This window comes from Hippopotamus amphibius, chromosome 9 (assembly GCF_030028045.1).
Source record: "Hippopotamus amphibius kiboko isolate mHipAmp2 chromosome 9, mHipAmp2.hap2, whole genome shotgun sequence".
NCBI lineage: Eukaryota > Metazoa > Chordata > Mammalia > Artiodactyla > Hippopotamidae > Hippopotamus > Hippopotamus amphibius.
Genome location: NC_080194.1, coordinates 41,496,330 through 41,517,982, shown reverse-complemented (window position 1 = coordinate 41,517,982; position 21,653 = coordinate 41,496,330). Strand labels below are relative to the sequence as shown.

The 21,653-nt window shown below is 42.8% G+C and overlaps 1 protein-coding gene across 7 annotated transcripts in view; it reads left to right on the top strand.

Annotated features, from left to right (window-relative positions):
* The window catches only part of STIM1 (stromal interaction molecule 1), a 196,241-nt gene that overhangs the window by 108,016 nt on the left and 66,572 nt on the right, over positions 1 to 21,653 (top strand). The window contains exon 1 of one of the 7 annotated variants that reach the window (XM_057747452.1): positions 1,074 to 1,154. The exons of the other annotated variants lie outside the window; for them this stretch is intronic. The gene's annotated coding sequence lies outside the window, so the exon portion shown is untranslated. Of the gene's footprint in view, positions 1 to 1,073; positions 1,155 to 21,653 lie in introns of those variants that run through there. 7 annotated transcript variants of the gene reach the window in all.

Genomic DNA, 21,653 nt, shown 5'->3' with positions numbered 1-21,653 from the left:
GGAGCCCTGAGGCTGGCCTGTACAGTTTCCCTGAATCCTTACCGTAACCCTGCTGTAGACGGAGGGCATCTGTCTGTCTTTACTCTGTGCTCAGCCCTGTGCTGGCATGTGGAAGAGAAGGCAAGACAGTCAGATCTTGCCCTTTGGAAGCTTACAGTCTTTTTGTGAGGAAGAAACAAACGTTCCTAGAAAGATCATTCTGAATGTAGGCTGCAGTTGCTAGGAGCCAGTTGAGTGGTCCAGATAGTAAGAGTGAGAAGAATCTCTAGATGGAAAAAGCTCTGTTATTGTTTCACCGTTTGGCATTACTACACAGAGCCCAGAGTACAAAGTCATAATGTGTGAAAAGATTTAAAAGTTTCAGTTGTTTTCAAGCTCAACTTGAGCCAGCAGTTTGGTGAAGCTGCCAAGTTATGCCAAGTCTTTAGTATTGATATGATGTATATCATGAGGGAGGAGGTATTTCTAGTCTCTCCTTCCTTCTGGTTAGCCCATCTTTAAGTTTTTAATTCAATTTTGAATTTTATATTGTCAAAAACATTTGAAACAGTGAAAGCCTGTACAGAGGAGTGACATGAATGATGAAGGGTATGGAAACTATGAAATGGAGAGCATTCAATACAATTCAGTATTTATAAGGGTCTATTATGTATGTGCCAGGTACTGTTCTAGACATGGGGATGTGGCAGTAAATACACATAATTACATACAGGAACATCCATCCTCATGTAATTTGCAGTCTAGTGAAGAAACTTTAGCCTGGAAAAGAAAAGATTCAGATAATATAATTTCTATCTTCAAATAGAATAGAAGTAGAGGTATCAGACTTAAATGATGACAATGAAATCCTTACTCTGTGCCGGGCACAGTGCTGGGCATAGTTACTCTTTTCACTTTGTTAACAGCCTTATGAAGTTGGTATTATCATCAAGGACTGGAACTTTGGAAAGGTTAAGCGTTTTGTTCAAGGACACACTGGGTATGAGAACAGATCTGATTTCAAAGCCTATGCTGTTAAGTACTGCCGTATTGTTTCTCTTATTCTAAGGGCAGAACCAGGACCACTGTGGGGAAAGTAAAATATAGGCATATTCTTCTGGAATAAAGAATCACCTAACAGCGCTATCTCATCATAGAAGAGGCTTCCTTGGTAGGTAGGTAGTGAACTCCCTGTCACTGAAGATGGGCAAGTAGAACACAGCCCTCCACGGATTGGCCAGCAGAGGGGATCCTTATATGAGGTTGAACTAGATAATGTCTAAGGAATTTATAAGAGGACAAAAACAGACTTCCTGGAGGAAATGTAGAATTGGGATAGAGTGGGAGGGGTGGGGCAGCCTGAGCAGTGTGAGCAAAGACGTAGAGGTAGTAAAAGGTGGCGGGGGGGTGGGGGGGCAGGTCTGGCCAGACAGGGTGACTGTGGCAGAAAGCTGCAGGACGGAAACCCGGAGAGGAAGGGGGCCCAGGCAGCCAGGCTGAGCTACGTATACCTGTGGAATCTGGCGGCTGCAGGTTCTTAAGCAAGTACAACAGCCATGATGAAAGTATCCAAACTTTTGGTCACATCTAGAAGTGTCACTGGCCCTCAAAGGACCCAAATTTTATTTGTCTGTGCTCGGAATACAGCCGTGTTCCTAGTGGTGAGAGAGCCTAGAGGTCTCCTGATGTCCCTCCGAGGACCCGACCACGGGACTGGCAGATGCGTGCCACCACAGTCACGAAGGTGATATGATCCAAGATCCACAAATTCCTGGATATCTTTGTCATCCGCTCCTCCTTCTTTTTTCACTTTCTTCTGAATTACTTTGTCAATGAGGGGAGGAAGAAAATGTTCTTTTTAGAGGAATGTACCACAACAAAAAGCTCATCAGCACAAACTGTTCTAAAATAACACAAAAGCTGTCACCCTGCTCTTCCCTGTGCCAGTGGTGAGCTGTGCTTTTTCAGCATAGCTTCTGCCTCTCTTGGCTTCAGCTGCTCTCCCTGCAGTGTCAGGCCTCTGCTGGGCAGAGGGGCCTGCCAGTCTGGGGTCTCATGATCAGTCACAAGCTACTTCCTCTTTGAAAGAGAAAGTCATGGTAGCAAAGTGTGTGTGTTTAAGTCAGTCTCAACATATATGAAGTTCAGAATCTAACGAGACCATTGGATGGACAGCTCAGAGCTTGGAATAATGGATTAGGGACACTGAGACAGCAGAGGTGAAACCCTGGTTGCGCTGGCCATCAAGGACCTGAGATTTTTATGACCCGTTTAAAAGAATTGCTGATTACACGAGGACCCGAGTAGAAGGGCGCAGGGATGCTCTATTAAGGGCCTCATTTATTCAGCTTCATATCAGTGAGTTTTTCAGTGAACTCTAACCTCATTTCTAGGTATTTTAAAATTGCAGCCATTTTTGAAGTAAGTTTTCTCTCTTACAGGTTATTGTGAACAGTGTTAACTTTCTTTGGGTGCTTCAAAGCAGGTCTTCAGGGCCTCTTGCACTATTGCCCCCGTGCCTATGTTCCTATATGCATTGTAGTGATTTCTTTTTATAGTTTTCTGTCTCTTCTTTGATTCAGTCTCATTTCTAATTGTTCTATCTCTGCTGTGAGCTATGAAATTAGAATTATGGTAAACTGAGACTCAGCAGACATTTTACAGAAACTATGTAGTCATTTGTGTGGGGGGAAGTCAGTTGGGTTTCTCAAGTGTCACCTTTGCTTGCTTCTGTCCTAGGTAGCAGAGGCTGTGGATGCTGGGCCCTTCAGATGAGCAGGATGGCACTGTTGGTGCTAGTGTCCTCCTTGCAAAGCTGGCAGGGAGTTCTATCCGCCTGGCAGTGTGGGAATTCATGACCTGTGTCCTACTGAGATCTCTGGTGGGGACACCGTCTCTGGGCAAAGGATTTGCAGCAATGGGATGGCATTTCAGCCTGTCCTGACAGTGTGAGCTGGACAGACAAGAGCCTCCCTAAAACCACTGTCCCCTTGACTGGACCAGACAGTTTGAGAGTGGTTTTATTTTCTTCTATGGAGCCTACATGGAAAATAAAGGACAGCCATTGAACAAACGCTTATTGAATACCTGCTATGTGCGAGGCACTGTTGTAGGGCTATAGATTCTATGATGAACAAAACAGATAAGATCCCTGCATTAATAGAGCTTGCATACATACTAGTAGTATGTATGTCATAGGTGGTTAAGTGATAAGAAAACCTTGAAATTAGGCAGAACTGTGATCAGGTTGTAGTGGTTTAGTGACTTCCCTTTTGTTTTCTCATGGAAAATGGTGATTAGTGATTCCTACCCTTGCAGGGTTGTCATCAGGATTAAGTGGGAAAGGTGCTGTTGAAAGTTCCCAGTACAAATAAAGAACTCTCAAAACTCATCAACAGAAAACAAGCAGCTCAATAAAAAATGGGAAAAGATTTGAGCAGACACTTCATCAGAGAAGATATATGGATGGCAAATAAGCATATGAAAAAATGCTCAACATCATTAGCCTTTAGGGAAGTACAAATTAAAACCGCAGTGAGATGTCAACACACATCTATTTGAACGGCTAAAGTTAAAAAGTGGTCGAGTCCAAGTACTGTGTGAGGAGGAAGAGCCATCAGAACTCTTACAGAGTTTCTTATAAAGCCGAACATAACGTAATACATACCTCAGCACTTCTACTTCTAGGTATTTACCGCTATAGATAAATGAAAATTTATGTCCGTACTAAAACCCGTTCACAAACGTTTGTGGCAACTATGCTCATTATCACCGAAAGCTGGACGCAAATCAGATGTCCTCCAGCGTGGGAACGGACACAACAAACTACGGAAAACTACTCAGCAATGAAAGTGTGAACTGTTGATGCACACAGCATAGGTGAACCTCAAAGACATTCTGTTGAGTGAAGGAAACCATCTCAGATAGTTCCATACTGTATGATAACATCTAATGACATTCTGAGAAAGGCAGAACTGTAGGGATGGAGGCCAGATCAGCGGTTGCCAGGGGTTAGGGGTGTGGGGAGGGTTTAATTACAAAGGGGCAGCATGAGGGAGTTTCTTCTGGTAATGGAACTGTGCCATGTCTGGATTGTGGGGCAGTTGTAAGAATCTACATATTTACTAAAACTCATAGGACCATATTCCCCCCGTGCCCTCCACCACAGTTAATTTCATCATATGTTAATTAAGAAAAATGTTCCCAGCGTAGCATTGACACACAATTCAAGCTCAGTGAATGCCAATTATTGCCACCTTTCTGTTTCCTCTATATTTCCAGGAAAACTACCTACATCTGACAATTGTATTTTAATGTTCTTGTGTGTGATGACTGTGTGGAATCACTGTTGCAAGCATGGTGTCAGGCTGAGATGGGAGTTACATGTAAGGGTGTGACCACACATTTTGGGGGGTAGAGATGGGTAGGTTAGTATGAGCCTGGGAAGCTGCAAAATACTCTTAACCTCCTGTTAGTGTCTGTGGTGTCTGGTGTAGAATATAGCACAGGGTTAAGAGCTTGTGCTGTAGAGTCACACAGACCCAGTTTTAAACCTGTCTTTCCCTTTACCAGCTGTGGAAACTTTAAGTTAGTTAATCTCTTTAAGCCTCAGTTTCCTCATTAGAAGTGGAGTGAAAATAGTAGGCACCTAATGAAGTTGTTGTGAAGGTTAAATGAAATAATGCATATAAAGCACTTAGCAAATGCCCAGCATATAGAAGAGGTGCAATAGACGTTGGTTTCTGTTTTTGTTCTTGCTGCTGTCATCAGGTAGAGTATACTCTTTGATGCAGATAGGCTTTGCCACTTACTGGCTATGTGACAAAGAGGCAAATAACTTCACCTCTCTGAGCCTCAGTCATTCAACTATTTGAGAAGGGTAACTCTTTGCAGGGCTGTTGTGAGAATTTAATGTATGCAAAACCCCAAGCATGAGGGCAGGCACACGATAGATAGGTGGTAAAGGCATGTTTTTTCCTCCCTCAGCGTGATGGTGCAGATAGTGAGGGCTGGCCTGTATCGCAGGAATTCCAAGTCAGCTCTCTCATCATCCCAGGGCACCGTAGCCTTCAGCTCTGGGAGCCACCCCCAGCAGCTTGGCTGACGTGACTGGGGCCAGGACGCTGCAGGAGGTAGTTCTATCTTCACCCGAGTAGCTGATGTTAAGGGAAGTGGGGCGTGATAGAGCAGGGCCACACGTTCCTAGGGGCCACAACTTCTCTGGCAGCTCACTTAGCCTCCTGCCTATGCCTTTATTTTAAAAAAGGTCTAGGTGAGAACCAGTTTCCCCCTACCCATCTGGAAGGCTGGAGGATTTTGAACAAGGCCATGTTGTAGTAGTGTCATCAGATCTGCTTGACTTCAGCAGGGTGAAAGTTGACTTGTTTTTTACCTTTTTAACATTGTTCCACCAAGAGGCATGCTAGGTCCTGGGAGGCTGTGAGGGCTGAGGAAGGATGGACTCACCAGGTGGAATCAGGGCTGTGGGAACTAAACCCTGAGGGGAGCAGCTGGCAATTCCACCTGCAGTAGCCTGAGGGCCAGTAGGAATTGGGCTGGAGGGGCAGTTGGATGAAGAGAAGTAGATGCACTTATGCTCAGCAGTTATCATCATGACTAATAATAATTGTTATTCCTTCCTGAGGCTTGTGGCCTCATTTCTTTGTATCCAGATAGCTGTAGACACCCTTCGGTATTCCCTTGCCTCTAGTTTCTCCTCCACCAGTACCTGTACATGCTGCCAGTCATCTTCCTAAGTTACATTTTAGTTTCCTTTTCTTATTCCATCTGACTTCCTGTGCCTGGTATTCCATCCCTTCAAATCTAGCCTTAGCCTTTTTCCCCGCCTTTGGCTGCGCTGCGTGGCTTGTGGGATCTTAGTTCCCTGACCAGGGATTGAAGCTGGGTCACGGCAGTGAAAGTGCCGAATCCTAACACTGGACCACCAGGGAATTCCCCGGCCTTAGCCTGTGTCTATAGACATACCTCCTACCACTGTGACCTGACTCTTGTCTTTCTTTGGGTCCTAGTCATTCCGTGTTTATTCCAGGCGCCTTTCTTTGCTCAGGTAGTTCTCCTTTCTGCGAATTAACTTCTTATGTCCCACCCTCCAACCCCTGGCACTGTCTGTTTCAGTCTTAGGTGTCCTCTGAAATGCCCCAGCCTCATCTTTCATGAACCTTCCCTGACTTTCTCACCCCACTCATCTCTCTCATCAGTACTAACTCCCATAGCACACAGTCTGCATCACTCATTTAGCACTTAGAATGTCTTGCTTTGCACCCCAATCATTTTGACTGTATTGTTGCCTATAAGTTTGTCTTTTTGCACTAATACTGGAATTACTAAAGCACAACTCTGATCATTAGTCCTACCTGGTAAAGGGAGTGTAGTGGAAAAGGAGCATTCCTACCATGTACCAGGTCCTGTGCCAGCGGAATATATATACACTTTCACTTACTTCTCAACCACTCTATGAACTAGGTGTTATTAACCCTGTTTCAGAGATGATGAAACTGTAAGAGAGAGGCTTACCTTCACTTACGAAACTAATCTAAACTCTGACCTGCCCGTCAGTGTTCCTATAGTCTGACTTTAGCTCGCCTGACTAGTTTTTTTTTTTTTTTTTTTTTAATTTATTTATTGGCTGTGTTGGGTCTTTGTTGCTGCACAAGGGCTTTCTCTAGTTGCTGCAAGTGGGGGCTACTCTTCATTGTGGTGCGTGGGCTCCTCATTGTAGTGGCTTCTCTTTTTTTTTTTTTTTAATTTATTTATTTATTTTTTTGGGGGGGGTACACCAGGTTCAATCATCCGTTTTTATACGCATATCCCCATCTTCCCTCCCTTCCTTGACTCCCCCACCCTCAAGTCCCCCCCACCCTCCCCGCCCCAGTCCTCAAAGGCATCTTCCATCCTCGAGTTGGACTCCCTTTGTTATACAACAACTTCCCACTGACTATTTTACAGTTGGTAGTATATATATGTCTGTGTTACTCTCTCGCTTCTTCTCAGTTTCCCCTTCACCCCCCGCCCCCTCCCATACCTCGAGTTCTCCAGTCCATTCTCTGTATCTGCGTCCTTGTTCTGGTCACTGAGTCCAACAGTACCATTTTTAGATTCCGTATATGTGAGTTAGCATACAATATTTGTCCTTCTCTTTCTGACTTACTTCACTCTGTATGACAGACTGTAGTTCTATCCACCTGATTACATATAGCTCCATCTCATCCCTTTTTATAGCTGAGTAATATTCCATTGTATATATATGCCACATCTTCTGTATCCATTCATTTGTTGATGGGCATTTAGGTTGCTTCCATGTCCTGGCTATTGTAAAGAGTGCTGCAATAAACATTATGGTACAAGTTTCTTTTGGGATTATGGTTTTCTTTGGGTATATGCCCAGGAGTGGGATGACTGGATCATATGGTAGTTCTATTTGTAGTTTTTTAAGGAACCTCCAAATTGTTTTCCATAGTGGCTGTACCAATTTACAGTCCCACCAACAGTGCAGGAGAGTTCCTTTTTCTCCACACCCTCTCCAACATTTGTTGTTTCCAGACTTTGTGATGATGGCCATTCTGACTGGTGTGAGGTGATACCTCATTGTGGCTTTGACTTGCATTTCTCTGATGATGAGTGATGTGGAGCATCTTTTCATGTGTTTGTTGGCCATCTGTATGTCTTCTTTGGAGAAATGTCTATTTAGGTCTTCTGCCCATTTGTGGATTGGGTTATTTGCTTTTTTGGTATTAAGCTTCATGAGCTGCTTGTATATTTTGGAGGTTAATCCTTTGTCCGTTGTTTCATAGGCAATTATTTTTTCCCACTCTGAGGGTTGCCTTTTAGTCTTGTTTATGGTTTCTTTTGCTGTGCAAAAGCTTTTAAGTTTCATGAGGTCCCATTCATTTATTCTTGATTTTATTTCCATGATTCTAGGAGGTGGGTCAAAAAGGATGGCGCTTTGATGGATGTCATATAGTGTTCTGCCTATGTTTTCCTCTAGGAGTTTGATAGTGTCTGGCCTTACATGTAGGTCTTTAATCCATTTGGAGTTTACTTTTGTGTATGGTGTTAGGAAGTGTTCTAATTTCATTCTTTTGCATGTTGCTGCCCAGTTCTCCCAGCACCACTTATGGAAGAGGCTGTCTTTTTTCCATTGTATATTCTTGCCTCCTTTGTCAAAGATAAGGTGCCCATATGTGTTTGGGCTTACTTCTGAGTTCTCTATTCTATTCCATTGATCTTCCTTTCTATTTTTGTGCCAGTACCATACTGTCTTGATCACTATGGCCTTGTAGTATAGTTTGAAGTCAGGAAGCCTGATTCCACCAACTCCATTTTTCCTTCTCAAGATTGCTTTGGCTATTCGGGGTCTTTTGAGTTTCCATACAAATCGTAAGATTTCTTGCTCTAGTTCTGTGAAAAATGCCATTGGTAATTTGATCGGGATTGCATTGAATCTGTAAATTGCTTTGGGTAGTACAGACATTTTCACGATGTTGATTCTTCCAATCCAGGAACATGGTATGTCCCTCCATCTGTTTGTGTCGTCTTTGATTTCTTTCATCAATGTCTTAAAGTTTTCTGCATACAGATCTTTTGCCTCCTTAGGCAGGTTTATTCCTAGGTATTTTATTCTTTTGGTTGCAATGGTGAATGGGAGAGTTTCCTTCATTTCTCTTTCTGCTCTTCCGTTGTTAGTGTATAGGAATGCAAGAGATTTCTGTGCATTAATTTTGTATCCTGCTACTTTACTAAACTCATCAATGAGTGCTAGCAGTTTTCTGGTAGAGTCTTTAGGGTTTTCTATATATAATATCATGTCATCTGCAAAGAGTGACAATTTTACTTCTTCTTTTCCAATTTGGATTCCTTTGATTTCTTTTTCTTCTCTGATTGCTGTGGCTAACACTTCCAAAACTATGTTGAATAATAGTGGTGAGAGTGGCCACCCTTGTCTTGTTCCTGTTTTTAGGGGGAATTCTTCCAGTTTTTCTCCATTGAGAACAATGTTGGCTTTTGGTTTTGCATATATGGCTTTTATTATGTTGAGGTAATTTCCTTCTATGCCCATTTTCTGGAGAGCTTTTATCATAAATGGATGTTGAACTTTGTCAAAAGCTTTTTCTGCATCTATTGAAATGATCATATGGTTTTTATCCTTCAATTTGTTGATATGATGTATCACATTGATTGATTTGCGTATATTGAAGAATCCTTGCATCCCAGGGATAAACCCCACTTGATCATGGTGTATGATTTTTTTAATGCGCTGTTGCAGTCTGTTAGTATTTTGTTGAGGATTTTTGCATCTATATTCATCAGTGATATTGGTCTATAGTTTTCTTTTTTTGTGACATCTTTGCCTGGTTTTGGTATCAGGGTGATGGTAGCCTCGTAGAATGAGTTTGGGAGTGCTCCGCCTTCTGCAATATTTTGGAAGAGTTTGAGAAGGATAGGTGTTAACTCTTCTCGAAATGTTTGATAGAATTCGCCCGTGAACCCATCTGGTCCTGGGCTTTTGTGTGTTGGGAGATTTTTAATCACTGCCTCAATTTCCGTACTTGTGATTGGTCTGTTCATGGTTTCTATTTCTTCCTGGTTCAGTCTTGGAAGATTGTATTTTTCTAAGAATGTATCCATTTCTTCCAGGTTATCCAATTGATTGGCATATAGTTGCTTGTAGTAGTCTCTCATGATGTTTTGTATTTCTGAGGTGTCCGTTGTGACTTCTCCTTTTTCATTTCTAATTCTGTTGATTTGCATCTTCTTCCTTTTTTTCTTGATGAGTCTGGCTAATGGTTTATCAATTTTGTTAATCTTCTCAAAGAACCAGCTTTTAGTTTTATTTATTTTTCTTATGGTTTCTTTCCTTTCTTTTTCATTTATTTCTGCTCTGATCTTTATGATTTCTTTCCTTCTGCTCACTTTGGGGTTTCTTTGTTCTTCTTTCTCTAGTTGTTTGAGGTGTAAGGTTAGGTTGTTTATTCGATCATTTTCTTGTTTCTTAAGGTAGGACTGTATTGCTATAAACTTCCCCCTTAGAACTGCTTTTGCTGCATCCCATAGGTTTTGGGTTGTTGTGTTTTCGTTGTCATTTGTTTCTAGATATTTTTTGATTTCCTCTTTGATTTCTGTAGTGATTCCTTGGTTTTTTAAGAGTGAATTGTTTAGCCTCCATGTGTTTGTCTTTTTTGCAGTTTTTTTCCTGTAATTGATATCTAGTCTCATGGCGTTGTGGTCTGAGAAGATGCTTGATATGATTTCAATTTTCTTGAATTTGCTGAGGTTTGATTTGTGACCCAAGATGTGATCTATCCTGGAAAATGTTCCGTGTGCACTTGAGAAGAACGTGTATTCTGTCGTTTTTGGATGGAATGTCCTATAAATATCAATTAAGTCGAGATGGTCTAATGTGTCATTTAAAGCTTGTGTGTCTTTATTTATTTTCTGTTTGGATGATCTGTCCATTGATGTAAGTGGGGTGTTCAAGTCTCCCACTATTATTGTGTTCCTGTCGATGTCCCCTTTTATAGCTGTTAGCATTTGCCTTATGTATTGAGGTGCTCCTATATTGGGGGCATAGATATTTACCATTGTGATATGTTCTTCTTGGATGGATCCCTTGATCATTATGTAGTGTCCTTCCTTGTCTCTTTTAGTAGTCTTTACTTTCAAGTCTAATTTGTCTGATATGAGTATTGCTACTCCAGCTTTCTTTTGACTTCCATTTGCATGGAATATCTTTTTCCATCCCTTTACTTTCAGTCTATATGTATCCCTTGGTCTGAAGTGGGTTTCTTGTAGGCAGCATATAGAAGGGTCTTGTTTTTGTATCCATTCAGCCAGTCTGTGTCTTTTGGTTGGAGCATTTAATCCATTTACATTTAAGGTGATTATTGACATGTGTGTTCCAATTCCCATTTTCTTAATTGTTTTGGGTTTGTATTTGTAGGTGTTTTCCTTTTCTTGTGTTTCCTACTTAGAGAAGTTCCTTTAGCACTTGTTGTAAGGCTGGTTTGGTGGTGCTGAATTCTCTTAACTTTTGCTTGTGTGGAAAGCTTTTGATTTCTCCCTCAAATCTGAATGAGATTCTTGCTGGGTAGAGTATTCTTGGCTGTAGGTTTCTCTCTTTCAGGACTTTCATGATATCCCGCCCTTCCCTTCTGGCCTGCAGAATTTCTGTGGAAAGGTCAGCTGTTATCCTGATGGGTTTTCCCTTATATGTTGTTTGTTGCTTTTCTCTTGCTGCTTTTAATATTTTTTCTTTGTGTTTAGTTGTCGTTAGTTTGATTAATATGTGTCTTGGTGTATTTCTCCTTGGGTTTATTCTGTATGGGACTCTCTGTGCTTCTTGGACTTGGTGAATTATTTCCTTTCCCATGTTGGGGAAGTTTTCCACTATAACCTCTTCAAATATTTTCTCAGACCCTTTCTTGTTTTCTTCTTCTTCTGGGATGCCTATAATTCGAATGTTGGTACGCTTAATGTTATCAGTGAGGTCTCTGAGACTGTCTTCTAATCTTTTTATTATTTTTTCTTTTTCCTGCTCTGTGGCAGTTATTTCCCCCATTCTATCTTCCAACTCACTTATTCGTTCTTCTGCCTCAGTCATTCTGCTGGTTATAGCATCTAGAGTATTTTTAATTTCAGTTATTTTGTTATCCATTGCTGTTTGTTTTTCTGAGTTCTTATGAACTGTTTCTTGTACTTTCTCTATTTTGTTATCGAGATTTTGTATCATTTTTACTATCATTACTCTAAATTCCTTTTCAGGCATTTTTCCTATTTCCTCCTCATTTATTTGGTCTTGTGGGTTTTTTTCCTGCTCCTTTGCCTGCATGGTGTTTCTTTGTTTCCTCATGGTTGTCCAAACTTTTGGGGTTGCTTGTCCTTGGGTTTTTTTGCGTTATTCTGTGACCAGCAGAGGTTCCTTTATTGTTCGTCTGTAAGCGTCGGTGTGTGGGGAGGGAGAGGGTACAACAGTGGCTCCTTCTCCTGGGAGGGAGTGAGCAGTGGCGCACTGATGTCTCAGTCAGGCTTGGAGGTGCCTGTTGCAGAGGGCGCCGGTGGCTCAGGCGTAAACAGAAAGTCTTAGAGTTGGGCCTCTCTCGGGGGTTTTTTTCTTTTCTTTTTTTTTTTTTTTTTCCTCTCGGCAGCCTCCCTGCTGCTGGCGTTGCAAGGGGTTTTAATCTAGCCCCACCCGAGTGCCTGAGGGTACTTGTTATCCCTGAGCGCCTTAGGTGGCCCGCAGGGGGTCTCTCCACTGCCTGTTGCAGAGGCGCGGAAAGAGAGAGAGAGGCTATGCGCGTGGCTCCTCCCAGCCGCCAGTGAGCCTGCAGCCTCCAGCCGCCATCATGGCCGGGCAGCTCTCAGGCACGGGCACTCCTCTCCGCGGGCCTCCTCCCTCCTGTCCTCTCGGTCCGTCACCCTACCGGCAACAATGTTTCCCACACTGAACCAGCTCTCCTGCTCCCACACTCCCGCTCTTGGACCCTCCGTTCAGCCGCGGATCGATGTCTTGGTCCGGGAACGCTGAGCTGCGCTGCGGACCCTCCGAATGTTTCTCACTCCCTCCCGTCTGCCACAGCTCCGCCGCTTCACCCTCTTTGAGCCCTCGTAGATGCCTCCCTACCGGCTATGTCGGGCTCCCCGCAGTCCCATCCGGTGTCCGAGGCCGTCTGCTGGTGTTCAGCTGGTTCTCTGTGAGCTCCGGCTTCTCTTGTTGTGGAACGCAGGCTCTAGGTGCATGGGCTTCAATAGTTGTGGCACACGGGCTCTAGAGCACAGGCCTCAATAGTTGTGGCGCACGGGCTTAGTTGCTCTGTGACATGTGGAATCTTCCCAGAGCAGGGCTCAAACCCGTGTCCCCTGCATTGGCAGGCGGATTCTTAACCACTGTGCCACCTAGGACGTCCTCGCCTGACTAGTTCTTGTCACCCTGCCTTCCCTTACTCTATGCTGCAGCCATCTCAAACTTGCTCTTAGTATCCCATCACTGTGCCTTTGCTCCAGATAAATCCTCATCGTGGCATCACTCTGCCTCCCATTTTTGCCTGTGAAAATTTCACTTGTCTACCAAGGCCTAATCAGGGTTTCTTAACCTCAGCACTGTCAACATTTTGAGCCAGATTATAGGGTGTTTAGCACATCCCTAGCCTTTATACGCTGGTTGCTAATAGCAGCCACCCTCCCCGCCCCCAAGTTGTGATAAACAAAAAATTTTTTAATTGCCAATTGTTAATTGCCCTAGTGGATAGAATTGCTTCCAGTTGAAAACTACTGGCCCTAGATTAAATGTTTCCTCCAAGAAGTCTTGTTTGTACCCCTATAGTGGGAAGTAATCCTTCCGCTCCCATGCTCCAGAGTACTGTGCCAGAGTACTCATCAGGCATATTGCTCTGCTCTGTATTATAATTAGTTGGGTTCATCCTTGTCTGTTCTACCAGATTGTGAGTGCCACCTAGGAGCAGGAACCAGATCTCATCCATCACTGCTTCTCCCACAGTGCTTGTTGCAGGGCCTTACACACAAAGGTTATGAGTTACATTTTTTTGAATTTGAAAGCAAAGATCCTATCTTACCACTGTGTGCTCCTTAAATTGTTTCTCTAGGGCAGAGCAAGAGTATAGGGTTGGCTGGTCAATGGTATGGGGAACTGGGTACTTTGGACTTGTGAGTTCCTGACCAGGATAGCAGCTGAGTCAATGGTGGGCTGTTTCTAGGAGTTGCTAGGGTCTGGGCTCCAGACACGTTTGTCTATGATGTGTGTGTCTGATCTCCTCTGTGACCCCTTCCCTATCCCTGTGCCCTGTGAGTCATATATGGAATCTGGATGGAGGTAAAATCACAGTTAAAATATTAGGACAGATGTAGAGAAAAACATACATCTGTTGAAGAAAGAAAAAGACACTGAGACTGCTGAATGGCTGTGTGAGCAAAGGAATGCATAGGTGTTGAAGCAAGAAAGATGAGGGTGTTAGGTGTACTGTCACCAATTAATAGCTGTATGACCTTGGAAAGTTTCTTAAACTCTGTGAGCTTATGTTTCCTCACTGTCAAATGGGGACAGTAATCCTTACCTTGAAAGGTTATGGCAAAGATGAAACAAACGTGTGTAGAGAGTCCCCAGCCTGTGGCGTAGTTCCCAGCAGTAGTATTACTCTTCTACTCCTACCCGGCTGTAATGTGCTAGGCCTGTGCTGGGTGCTTCTGCATAAATTGCTCATGTCATCTTTACAAGAAACCTCTACTGTGGGGTAGATAATAATTTTTCCATGTAACTAATAAGGAAGCTGAGACTGAATTAGCTCACAGTTACCCATGTTTCGGGGTTATTGCAACTCAGATCTGCCTCCGGCTGATGAAAATGTTTCAGACTTGTGGTGATTGTACACCTCTGTGATTATGCTAAAAACCCTTGAGTTGTATACTAAGCTGGTATGTGAATTATATCTCAATGAAGATGTTAAAAAAGTAAAAGTGTCACTGCATTGGTTGGAGTAGTGGTCACCTTCCACTTGCCTTTCTGTAGCCCAATCCATAAGAATCCCTAGGACTCTATAGAAAACACATTGAAAACCATGTTGACTTCTATCTCCACTTCCCCCACTCCCTACTTTGACAGATATGTGAGGTGCTTCCAGGTCTGAATTACCATGGTTTCTGGAAGCAGAGACCCCTAGTTAGCTAGCTGATAGCTAGCTTGCCTCTGTTTCTGGGCAGGTGTAGATGGCTTTTGAGGACAACAGACTGAAGAGCCTTTGGGATTCCCTCCTTCCTTCCTTCTTCCCTCCCATCCATCCTTCCTTCCTTCCTTCCTTCCTTCCTTCCTTCTTTCCTTCCTTCCTTCCTTCCTTCCTTGTCTCTTTTTGTAGTTGTCGCTTCTGGGGAAGCTAAGAGAGAACCCTCTCACCCACACCAGGTGGTAATTCCCTCTCATCCACACGCCAGGGACCTGAATCAAATGTTTGCAGCTTAGCATATGGAGCTCCATGAGGGGAGATGTCAAAGGCAGCTGGCTAATTAGCCCCATTTTATTTTTCCTGGGTTTACCTTGTGCTCAGGGCCTTCCTTTGATTTCTTTTCTTTTCTTGGTGTGTGTGTGTGTGTTGCAATAAAACTTTATTTACAAAATCAGACAGCAGGCTAGATGTGACCAATAGGCTGTATTTACCCAGACCCTGTTCTGTGCCAAGGACCTGTTCCACATTACTGCATTCAGGTGTCCATCCTGGGTGATGCAGATTTTAAACTAATGGCTCACCTGCCACCAACTAGGAATTCTGTATCCCAGAGACTTCACCGAATGCATTCAACAGTGATCTATACCCTAAACCCATGTGCCACATTTTATTAACATCAATAAGTATAAAAGATATAGGAAGTTTTTTATGGACTTCATTTTACTTTATTTTTTAAATTTTATTTATTTATTTATTTATTTATTTATTTTTTGGGGGGTTACACCAGGTTCAATCATCTGTTTTTATACACATATCCCCGTTATTTTTTAAATTTTTAAAGAACTTTTATTGAGATATAATTGACATACAATAAACTGCATATATTTAAAGTGTAGAATTTGATATTATTTTTCTTATTAGTAATGTATATATGGCAATCCCCATCTCCCAATTCATCCCACCCCAACCCTCTCCCCACCCTCTACTTTCCCCACTTGGTGTCCATATGTTTGTTCTTTACATCTGTGTCTCTATTTCTGCCTTGCAAACCAGTTGATCTGTACTGTTTTTCTATATTCTGCATATATGTGTTAATATACGATATTTGTTTTTCTCTTTCTGACTTACTTTACTCTGTATGACAGTCTCTAGGTCCATCCATGTCTCTGCAGATGTCCCAATTTCATTCCTTTTTACAGCTGAGTAATAGTCCATTGTATATATATGTACCATATCTTCTTTATCCATTCATCTGTTGATGGACATTTAGGTTGCTTCCATGACCTGGCTATTGTAAATAGTGCTGCAAGGAACATTGGGGTGCATGTGTCGTTTTGGATTAAGGTTTTCTCTGGGTATATGCCCAGCAGTGGGATTGCTGGGTCATATGGTAATTCTATTTTTAGTTTTTTAAAGAACCTCCGTACTGATCTCCATAGTGGCTGTATCAGTTTACATTCCCACCAACAGTGCAAGAGGGTTCCCTTTTCTCCACACCCTCTCCAGCATTTACTGTGTGTAGATTTTCTGATGTTTCCTCTGATTTCTACTGCTGCTACCATTCTGGCCCCTTTAGAAGCAGAGTTCTCCCCTTGGTCCCTGAACATAGATTTTCCTTGCTTCCTTTTTGAACAGCTTTGACAGCCTTGAGGGGTTTTTTTTGGCTTATTTTTTTGTTTTTTTAAGTTTGCTATATGAAAAGTAAGGCAGAAAAAAATAATTGCACACAGTTATTCAAATAACCTCAGCATAGGTTTCAGTGTATACATTTCTATTGCTGCAATACCTCTTCTTTGACCTAAAGGACTGTTAGAGTTTGGAGGCACCTCGCTGGTTTTTTGCCTTCTAGCTCCCTGCCTATCTCCTGGTGCAGTCACCATCTGATCTCCTGCCTTGTGGAACATTCTGACCCCCTGCCCTTAATTCAGACAAAGCACAGATTGACGTCTGCTCAGACCCTTTGGACAGAACAGAGATGACTGATACAATGAATGATATCATCCTTCAGGTAAAACCTGCTCTGAGGCTAGGGAAATGACCTATTCCCATTTGTCCTTGTAAATTCTTAATTATGAATGGCTGTGGCATTCACTTACCAGGGGTGGCTCATGGTCAGCTTCCAGACTGCAACCCCAGTGAGTCCAAGTTCTGCGGCCTTGCTCAGGCACTCAGCCCTAACTTTTATGAGTGCTTCCTGGCATTTTGTGAGTTTCTTAGAATAAAGTATTTGGAAGTTGACTTTTTAAAAGCCTAAGCATGAGCTTTGGAGTCTGACCTGAGTTCAGATGCAAGTTTGACAGTGTACTAGGTATAAGGCCAAATAATTTGGAGGCCTACTTTTCTCATCTGTAGAATAGAATAGAGATGAAAATAAGATACTCTTTGCCATTCATAAGCCCTTAGGCTAGTGAGAGAGGCAGATATATAAACTGGCAATGACAGCAGCACATCTTCAGGGCTGTGATGGTGGCATGAACAGGAGACTGTGGGAGTTTCAAGAGGAATAGGGGTGAGGTGATCTAACATGTGCTGGTGCAGCAGAAGACACATTGTCAGCCAGCACTCAGGGAAGAGTACCGGTTGCTAGACAAGCTGAGCTACACATCAGAGGGAGTAGGCATAATTGCAATCTGTCCCAGTGCCTTCGCCAGATACAGCGTGAAGCAGCAGCTCCCGCAGATGGTTCCGCTCATGTTTCCTGGAAAACCCAGACGGTGGTTTGCTTTGACAGATAGGGAGATTCTTTCTCACTAAGCAGACTGTTGTTTTCCTTCCTCCCCTCTTTGTTGGTGAGCCTGCTTTGTCTGTTCTGGATGGCAGTCCTGTTAGTGGCAGGGATTAGCTGTAAGGCTTCTGTGTGTGTGTCTGTGTATGTGTATATGTCTACATGTGCCTTTGTGTTGGTTTCTTTGTGTGTGTATACATCATTTTGTGCCTTTCTGTATTTGTATGTGTCTTCCTGTATTTAGATGTGTCTGTGTGCATAAGAAGTAGAGGAGGGGAGGAACACTGAGCCAAGGAAGTAGGAGCTGAGAGAAGGCCCATAAGCCAGATCAAAGATCAGGGGGACGATTAAGAGTGAAAGGTTAGGGTACAGTACTGTGTGCAGAACCTGGGGGTAAAAACAGAGCCAGACATATCATCAGGAACCCAAAGATGCTGTGAGTCTAGGCAGGATCTGGGCCCTACGAAGTGGTGGCAGAATGTGGGGGTAAGCTATGGCCAGACGCGGTCAAGCCAGCAGAGAGAAAAGTTCTGCTTCAGGTAATAAGTAAGCGTCTGGATCTTTCTGCCTAAGGAGGAATCAGCTGTTGGCTCCCAAAGTCCTGCTTGTCTTCAGCACCTAACTGGTGTTTGTGTTTGTTTGTCTGTATGTATATTTATGCCCGTCTCTTTGTGCATGTCTGTATCTGCATGTGCATCACATTCCGTGTGCTTAATGGCATTAGAACGAACTGATTTCCAGTGCAGTGTCTGATTCACTTGAGGACCCATGACTGCCACCCCTCCTTATTTGTTCTCCTGTTCCCCCCACCCCCTTATTTCTGTCTTCCTTCTGTAAACATATTTAGTGTCTGCTCTGTGCTGGATGCTGGGTATGCAAAGGCTGAAAAGGAAGACACATTTTCTGCCTTCAAAAAGCTCACATATTAGTGAGGCAGAAGGACACACGTGTTTAATCCTAATAGGTACTGTGATGAGAGATGAGCACTGCATGCTCTGTAAGTACAGAAGAGGGAATTTAACCCATCCTAGGAGGCCAGGAAAGACGACTCAGAAGAGGTGATGCCTGAGATGAATAGGAGTTAACCTGGGGATGAGAAGGGTATGGCACGTGGAGGAATGAGTATGATGTCCTTAGGGATCTGTGAGTCAGTGGTTCTTTTGCTCTGAGCACAGAAGGTAATGGTGAGGCAGTGAGGAGAGGCTGGAAATGAGGGTGGAGAGGCAGGCATGAGCCAGATTCTTGCCATACTGAGGAACTTGGATTTTGTCCCAAAGATGATGAGCTAGAAGGATTTTAAACAGAGATGGCTCTAATTCTGACTGAAGGTATGTCAGGAGCAGGCCTTGCCGAGCAGGTAAAACTGGAACTTAGTTTTTAAAGCGAAGCAGGATTTACCAATGAAGGAAGAAGGAGGAGCATTCCAGGAGGCACAGAAAGGGCCAAGTTTGGGAGACATCAAGTAGGGAGGTGTCTAGAGAATAGTTTCTTCATCTGTGAAATAGCGATACCGGTAATACATCCCTTTGATGGCTGGTGTAAGGCTCAATTAAGGTAATGGATGTAAAGAAGCCTTCATAAACCATAATGCTGTGTGAACATTTCAGTAATAACAGTTGTTACCAGCTTGTCCTCTTTTCCCCGCAGTGCCCGGCAGCATCAGGCCCTCCCAGGCGTAGGTCAGGTAGGCATGTACCTCAGCGGCATGGCATGACCAGCTGAGAACCAGGCCCTCTCTCATCAAGCAGCCCTGCATCTTGAGGAGGAGGGGCTAAGATGAGAAGTTGCTGAGACTGTGGGGATTGTAAGGGAGAGAGATTTCCTTAGTACTTGAAGCCATAAGGAGGGAGGATTTGGTGCCTTTAGTCCAGGGTCAGCACATGATGATCCCCTTCCTGTTCTTTGTAGGGTCTGCAAACTAAGAACAGCGTTTACATTTTTAAACAGTTGGGGGAAAAATCCAAAGGAGAATTTTGTGACATGTGAAATCTATATGAAATTCAAATTTCGGTGTCCATAAGTAAGGATTCATTGGCACAAAGCCACTCTTACTCATTTACGTCTTGTCGGTGGCTACTTTCATGGAAGAGCAGAGTTGAGTTGAGTAGTTGTAACAGCGACAGTATGGCTCACCACGCCTAAAACATTGACTTCTGGCCCCTTACAGAAAAAGTTTGCCTTGCCTCTGGTCCAACCCACCATTTGAAAAAAAACAGCTTTTTTGCAATATAATTCGCATACCATATAATGTACACATTTAGAATGTACAATTTAATGGTTATTAGTATATTCATGATATGTGCAGCCATCACTGGAGTCCATTTTAGAACATTTTTGTCACCTCAGAGAGAAAACCAATACACATTAGCTATTGTCCCCCTGTCCTCCTATTCCCCAGCCCTAATCTACTTTCTGTCTCTGAAGATTTGCTTACTCTAGACATTTCATATTGGAATCATATAATATGTTGTCCTTTGTGACTGGCTTATTTCATTTAATATAATGTTTTCCAGGTTCATCCATGTTGTAGCATGTAACAGAACTTCATTCCTTTTATGGATGAATAATAGTATATTGTATAACACACAATAGTTTGCTTAATCACTCATCAGTTGATGGACATTTGGGTTGTTTCTACCTTTTGGCAGTTATGAATAATGCTGCTGTGGTACAGGTTTTTGTGGACAGATTTTTTTATTTTATTTTTTATTTAAAAAATTTAAAAAAATATGATTATTATTTTGGCTGCATTGTGTGGCTTGCGGAATCTTAGTTCCCTGACCAGGGGTTGAACTCAGGCCGTGGCAGTGAAAGTGTGGAGTCCTGACCACTGGACTGGCAGGGGATTCCCAGTGGGACAGATGTTTTTATTGGGTTGACCAAAAAGTTCATTCAGGTTTTTCTGTAACATCTTATGGAAAAACCCTACCGAACTTTTTGGCCAATCCAATATTTCTCTTGATTATATACTTAGGGGTGGAATTGCTGGGTCATATGGTAACTCAATGTTTACCCTTTGAGGAACTGCCAGACTGTTTTTCAAAGTGGCTGAACCATTTTACATTCATGCCAGAAGTGCATGAGGGTTCTAATTTCTCCATATCCTCACTAACAGTTGTTATTATCTGATTTTTTAAAATTATATCTATCCTAGTGGATGTGAAATAATATCTCATTATGGTTTTGATTCGCATTTCCCTGGTGATTAATTTTGCCAAACATCTTTTCATGTGCTTATTGATCATTTGTATATCTTTTTTAAAAATAATTTTTAAATTTTTTAGTTAATTTGCTGCATTGAGTCTTTGTTGCTGCACGCGCTTTCTCTAGTTGCGGCAAGTGGGGGCTACTCTTCATTGCAGTGTGTGGGCTTCTCATTGCAGTTGCTTCTCTTGTGGAGCACAGGCTCTAGGCATGCAGGCTTCAGTAGTTGTGGCAGGTGGGCTCAATAGTTGTGGCTTGCGGACTCTAGAGCACAGACTTAGTAGTTGTGGTGCACGGGGCTTAGTTTGCTCCGCAGCATGTGGGATCTTCCTAGCCCAGGGATTGAACCCGTGTCTGCTGCATTGACAGGTGGATTCTTAACCACTGCGCTACCTGGGAAGCCCTGTATATGTTGTTTTGAGAATTTTTTAAAAAAAAATTTTATATTGGAGCATAGTTGATTAACAATGTTGTGTTAGTTTCAGGTATACAGCAAAGTGATTATTATACATATACACGTATCTATTCTTTTTCAAATTCTTTTCTCATTTAGATTATTATGTAATATTAAGCAGCATTCCCTGTGCTATACAGTAGGTCCTTGATGGTTATCTATTTTAAATATAGCAGGGTGTACATGTCAATCCCAAACTCCCAATCTATCCCTCCCCCTCCCCCTTGCCCCCTAGTCACCATAAGTTTGTTCTCTAACTCTGTGAGTCTGTTTTTGTTTTGTAAATACGTTCACTTATATCATTTTTTTTATTTTTTTATTTTTTTAAATTTTATTTTATTTTTTTTGGGGGGGTACATCAGGTTCAATCATCTGTTTTTATACACATATCCCCGTATTCCCTCCCTTCCTTGACTCCCCCCCCTCGAGTCCCCCCCACCCTCCCTGCCCCAGTCCTCTAAGGCATCTTCCATCCTCGAGTTGGACTCCCTTTGTTATACAACAACTTCCCACTGACTATTTTACAGTTGGTAGTATATATATGTCTGTGCTACTCTCTCGCTTCGTCTCAGCTTCCCCTTCACCCCCTGCCCCCTCCCATACC